General features: G+C 44.5%; 2 long non-coding RNA genes across 2 annotated transcripts in view; one reads left to right on the forward strand and one right to left on the reverse strand.

Moving 5' to 3' along the window:
* Positions 1 to 3,072: 3,072 nt before the first annotated feature.
* LOC109515536 (uncharacterized) overlaps positions 3,073 to 6,407 on the reverse strand; it is a 6,125-nt gene continuing 2,790 nt past the window's right edge. Inside the window, exon 2 of the long non-coding RNA XR_002168203.1 lies at positions 3,073 to 3,165. This is a non-coding gene — a long non-coding RNA (uncharacterized LOC109515536). The remainder of the gene's footprint in view (positions 3,166 to 6,407) is intronic.
* The window catches only part of LOC109515537 (uncharacterized), a 4,299-nt gene continuing 2,793 nt past the window's right edge, over positions 4,902 to 6,407 (forward strand). Inside the window, exon 1 of the long non-coding RNA XR_002168204.1 lies at positions 4,902 to 5,380. This is a non-coding gene — a long non-coding RNA (uncharacterized LOC109515537). The remainder of the gene's footprint in view (positions 5,381 to 6,407) is intronic.

The raw sequence follows: 6,407 nt of genomic DNA on the forward strand, positions 1-6,407 counted from the left end.
TCATCAGTATGTTCAATGCGGCACGAGAAATAACAATATCCTGGATAAATGTTATGGAAATATTAAGGATGCCTACACTGCAAGAGCCCTGCCTCGCCTGGGAAACTCAGACCATAAAGCGATACACGTACTTCCCATCTACAGGTCAGCTTTTAAGTCTAGCAAGCCAGAAATCAAAACTGTAAATGTGTGGTCAAACGACAGAGTAGAGGAGCTCAAAGGAAGCTATCTCTGCACAGACTGGAGTGTCTTCTTCCAAGACACACATGTTCATGAGGCTGCAGAAGTAATAACATATTATGCCTCCTTCTGCATGCACATTATCCCTCAAAAAACGGTAAAAATATATGCAAACAATAAGCCGTAGATTACGAAGGAGGTTATTGAATGTATAAGGAGGAAGAAAAGAGCCCATAGGCTTGGCGACGACACTGGGCTAAAGTTGGCCCAGAAGGATCTCAACCGACAACTAAGAGCAGCACGGTCTAAGCACACAGACCAGGCAGAGCAAGCCCTGTCTAATTCCAACACAAAGAGGTTGTGGGACTCAATTCACACCATGACAAACATGGGCACATGGAAGAAGCCCCTGTCGGCTCATGATGAGAAAGCGAGGGCAAGGGAGCTAAATTATTTCTACATGCGTTTTGAAGTTGACACACTTCCAAAGAGTTCAATGAATTGCTGTGCAATCTGCAGTATGATCCTAATAACAGGGTGTTAATTGACTCAGATAGTGTTACCCGGCTTTTTAGATCACGGTGCGTAAACAAAGCCACTGGACCAGACAATATGTCTGCTTGTTTATTAAAAACCTTTGCTGAGGAACGAACACCGGCCTGGCACCTGTCTTGTCCAGAGAAACCAAGACAACAAAAGTATTTATAAAAAATGATGAGATTTATTTAAGAAAGAAAGAGAAGAGCATTTTCAGCAGCTACACAGAGTACAGAATAGTGCATGGGCAGGAACTTTGATTATCCGCAAAATAACTCGTCAGCATTCAATAGTACGAACAGTTACTTCAATTTAGCATTGTGTGTATGTCAAATTCCCATTACACACCCTCTCTTCCAGCTGTCTATAGACACAGAAGTGCCGCAGCTCTGGAAGAAATCTATTATAATTCCGGTCCCTAAAAAACCCTGCCCCCAGGTTGACAACGATTATAGACCAGTGGCCTTAACCTCCAATGTGTTGAAAGGGTTAGAGAAGATCATTGTCGAGAAACTACGCAGGGAGGTGGAAGCTGCGATGGATGAATATCAATTTGCCTCCACTAAAAACCGTCATACGAGTGATGCCGTGTCTACTATTCTGCACTTTCTTCTGAAGCATCTTGAGAACAGGGGAGCATATGCCAGACTGCTATTTGTGGACTTTAGCTCAGCCTTTAACTAAATACATCCGGACATTTTGCTGAAGAAGCTGGTTGGTTGAATGTCAATCCATTTCTTATTAGGTGGTACCTTTCCTTCTTATCCAAGAGACCACAGCATGTGAAATTTAACTCTGTCTTCTCAGATGAGGTCATGAGTAGCACGGGGCCCCCTAGGGTTGCGTGAGCTCACCTTTTCTGTTCACCCTATTTACAAATAACTGTGTTAGCTCCCAACCAAATAAGTATGTTGTAAAATTTTCAGATGATACAGCGAGCCTTAGTCTGCTCACGAGTGACTCTGGCATTAGTAGCCACTGTGATGGGATTGACATATTTGTTGACTGGTGTAATGAACACCATCTAAACATAAAGGTGGAAAAAACTGAGGAAATGGTGTTTGACTTTAAATCAATTAGAGACCATAGCCTCATCTCTATAAATGGCATGAACATCAGGCAGGTCTCCTCATACAAATACTTGGGGATTTATATGGATAGCAGGCTTGACTGGCAGACACATGTATCAAGTGTCTGTTCGAAAATCTATCAGCGCCTTCATTTCTTGCGACGTCTGAGATTATTTGTTGAGTTGACAGAAGCATTCTGTTGATCTTTTATCGAGCAACCATTGAGTCAGTCCTGCGCTTTGGAATAATCAGTTGGTTTGGGAACCTGACTGTAAAATCGAAAGCTCAGATAACCAGCTTGGTTAAGACAGCAGGAAAGGTAATCGGACATCCCCAGCCCCCTGCTCCCCAGGATATATATGTGCAGTCCGTTATTCAACAGGCCAACAACATTCTCGACAATCCTTCTCACGTGCTGCACTCCCAATTCGAGCTCCTACAGTCAGGAAGGAGGTACAGGACCCTTCTCTGCAAATTAAATCGATACAAAAACTCATTCATACCGCAGGCTATCAGCCTAATTAACAAACAACTAGAGGAAGGCAGACAGACAAGCAGGAGGACATGAGGGCAGTGTGGGGTGTGCATATGACTGTGATGTACCGTCCATTGTGTGTAGAGTATGTATGATCCAATGTATGTGGTGTAACGTATGTGTATGTATTGTTCAATGCATGGAGCAGCAAGGAGGGAATGTCCTCCGAGACAAGTTTCTCCTATGGGAGACCAAATAAACTTAAACTCTTATTCCAAGATCCCTGACACCCCTCCCCCCACCATACAGACTCGCACACCCCATTGTGCAATACGGGTTTACAGTGCAATACTTTGACGTGCAATACTGTTTTTACATGCAATACTGTCTTTACTGTGTCCTTACTGTGCAATACTGCTCGATGTGCAATACTATTTCATGCTGGAACCACTACCTCAAGACCTCAAGTGCTAAGCTACTCTCATCCTATGTTTTTCCTTTGCTCTGACTGTCTCTATAATAAGCCACTCTCGCAAAACTGTAATTGCCCCACAGGGATAAATAAAGTTTTCTGAATCTGAATCTGAATCTAAAAAGTCAATTAAATCAAATTTGACTGTCATTGCTGGACAGCTCTGGGGTGCTTGTGTTTTTTTTGCACCTGTAATGGGCAGCATTTTACACAGCCCCGCTTTGTTCAGCAGAGAGATCGGTACTGTTGGACAGTCTGCGGGTGGATGGAAACAAGGCTTGAGGAGCTGACGAGAAGAAAGGAGCGTCAGGGCAGAGCGCCGATGCTTATGTGCAATTTGTTTGGTTTATTAATGACACAAGTCATGATGGCGTTTGACTGATGCTTTAGTAGCATGAATGGCAACTGACAGTAATGGTGGCAAGCCGCACCTTGCCTCTTGGGCTATACCATTTTAACTAGACCGGGGGGGGGATTGACCTCCCTGACCTCAAACTGTAGTTTCTTTAGGCTGAGTCTCAGTTTGATCTCCCTGCATCTTTCCATCAGCGCGATTAGCTTTGCGTCGTGGTCCTTGATTGCTTCCGCATCTGTGTCCCCGCACCTGACAATCAATATGTCGTCAGTTATTGGTTCAATTCCAGTAAGCCCTGACAATAGCTCATCTTGTTTGCGTTGATAGACCTCCGGAGCGACCGACACGCCAAAAGGAAGTTTTAGCCTTCGGTATCTTCCCCACGGAGTCCAGAACGTTATCATGAAGCTGCTCTCTCTGTCCAGTTTACACTGAAGGAAAGCATCCCGTGCGTCCACGAGCGTAAAGACACAAGCTTTCGGGAGTTTGTACAGCACGTCGTCAAATGTGGGCATTTGGTAGTGCGAGCGTTTTAATGCTTTGTTGAGGTACTTGGGGTCTATGCAGATCCTCATTTTCTCTGGCTGCTTAACGATTACCATATTGCTGATCCACTCTGTTGGCTCAGACACAGGGGTAATATGGCCATCAAGTTCATGTTTATCCAGTCGGGCTTTTACTGCTGTTCTGAAGGCCACTGGGACTTTACGTGGTGATGTTTGTACCAGAGTCACAGAACTGTCAAGCTCAAAGTGTACCTCTCCCGGGAGCGCCTTGACTGGGTCCGTGAACACATCTGATAAAGACTCAACCAGTTGCCGCTTGGTAAGTGGTCCAGTGCTGCTCTGCCCTATCAGATTCAGTTCTTCTGGGATGGTGAAATGCATTAGCCCCAACTCCACACTTGTTGAGCCTGACAGTAAGGGGCGCTGTTTGCACCTCACAACCTCAAAGTCCAGAATATGTCTTTTGCCGTATACAATACATTCTGTTCTAAAAACCCTGATTGAGTTGAGCGTTTCTCCTGAATACAAAACTAGCTTGGTCTTGCTTGAGAGTAGAGGAACGTCGGGCGCTTGCTTCCTCTTGTCTCTGATGCTCATTACATTGCACGTGGCCCCCGAATCCAACTGACATCTCTGGGGTGCTCCGTTTAACGAGAGGGTAGCAAACCAATTTTTTCCTTGACCATGTAGAGCACAATGCTCTCTGCAGCATAGATATCATCCTGTTCTTCATCAAACTGTGCGTCTTCCGTGACATTAACTCTCTGGTTGGATTGAACTTTTCTCATGCACACTTTTGCGAAGTGATTCAAAGTCCCACATTTGCGACATGTTTTCCCAAATGCTGGGTTTTTCCAAATGCTGGGCACGCAGCCGCTCCCCGTTTGTGTGAGCCACCACAATATTTGCACTCGACATTAATGTCCCTCCTTCTCTCTCCATCTTTGGGTCTATACATGCCTCGTGTGCCCCGTTGCTGTTGCTTGTCTGATACGTGAATACTCTCTGAAATGCACTTTGGCGTCATGAGTTTCAATTTCATATCTGTCATTTCAGCCTCTCTGCACATATCAATGGCTGATCCTAGTGTCGGGTCTTTCTCCCTAAGGAGGCGTCTTCTCACATTTTCATCAGTGATTCCAAGGACCAGCCGGTCGCGTAGCAGCTCTTCTTTTAGCTCTCCGTATTAACATGAAGCGGCCTTCTCGCGCAGTCTTGTAACAAATGAATAGATTGGCTCACTGTCGTCCTGCTTGCAGTTTCCAAACATGTATCTCTCAAATATTACATTCCGTTTTATTACATTCCGTTTTGGTTTGAAGTAATTCTCCAACGCGTCCAATATTTCTTTCACGTCCTCCTGTTGTGCCGCAGACAGGTTCAGGTTGTGTTTGTACACGTGGCGGCAATCGCCTCCCATAAGTCTTCTCAGAGCAGCAGCCTGCACTCTTTTGTCTTTATCTTCCAACCCGGATGCCAAAGAATAGTCTTCAAATTCAGCACGAAAGTTATCCCAGTTGTTAGCAACATCTCCAGTCAGCTTCATCTCCTCCGGGGCTGGGATGCTAACGTTAGCCGCCATGTCGTCAGCCTCGTTGCTATCACGGTCGCGATAATGGACTCCCAACTGCGTGTTCCGCACACAATAAACTCACAGCTGCGACGGCACTAATCGAAAACAGCAGTGGGTAGGATCACTTCTGACACCATGTTTGGTTTATTAATGACACAAGTCATGATGGCGTTTGACTGATGCTTTAGTAGCATGAACGGCAACTGACAGCAGTGTTGTGTCCAAGGACCGGCAACCCGAGGCCAAGGCCAAGGCCAAGGACTTGCCTCCGAGGCCAAGGCCAAGGCCAAGGACTTGGAAAATTTTCCGAGGCAAGGCCAAGGCCAAGGACTTGAGAAATTTTCCGAGGCCAAGGCCAAGGACCAAGGACTTGCCTCCAAGGCCAAGGCCAAGGACCAAGGACTGATTTTGAAACTGAGGCCTAGCCAAGGACATGTATAAAACAATGCTATCATACCACTTGGCAGGTCCTCATGATTTGCAACACCCCTCCATCATAGCCCTTTGCACTCCCTAACGCTTGAATGAAGTGTTTTTATTCAAAGAGTAGAACAGTCAGGGTACGTGTTATTTATACTGAGAAAAAGAAATAAAATCATATGATATACATTTATGAATGAATGTTTTAGATCAGATTCAGATTCAGATTCAGAAAACTTTATTCATCCCCATGGGGTAATTGGACTTAACAGGCACGCTTTGCACAAGAAACATGAAAAACAAAGACGAACATGGGATACAGTGCGAAGGAAAAAGCGGTAATCTCTCAGTGATAATTTTACAGTTTACCGGCAGCGAGTCCCAGGGACTCACTGATCAGAAAAGTATGAGTCCCATTATGCATTGAGAGTCCCAAATTTCGAATTCTGAAATGGTCTACTTATTCACTTGCATATGATAATAACACAAACAACAACATATTACAATTATAAACAAATGCTGCAAAAATTTAAATAATTCAGGAGCAGGCCTGAGGATTTCGGAAATTCATGGTAACCGTTTTTCGGTTCCGTCGGATTACCCAATGGGAAACCACAATAACTGATGTTGGGTTCCGTAAACGTTCATCATGGGAACCCATTTTTCTATTTTGACTGATATTGATAATCAAGAATTCTGAAACTCAAAAGTATAATGTTTCAAGGGTAAATGTTTGAAAACTATGCATTAAGAATGAACATTACATCAGCAGCTGTGTACTCCAGGTTTATTCCAAAAAATAAAGGGATCAAAAACTGG

This window comes from Hippocampus comes, unplaced genomic scaffold (assembly GCF_001891065.2).
Source record: "Hippocampus comes isolate QL1 unplaced genomic scaffold, H_comes_QL1_v1.1 scaffold468, whole genome shotgun sequence".
In the NCBI taxonomy this organism is placed as follows: domain Eukaryota; kingdom Metazoa; phylum Chordata; class Actinopteri; order Syngnathiformes; family Syngnathidae; genus Hippocampus; species Hippocampus comes.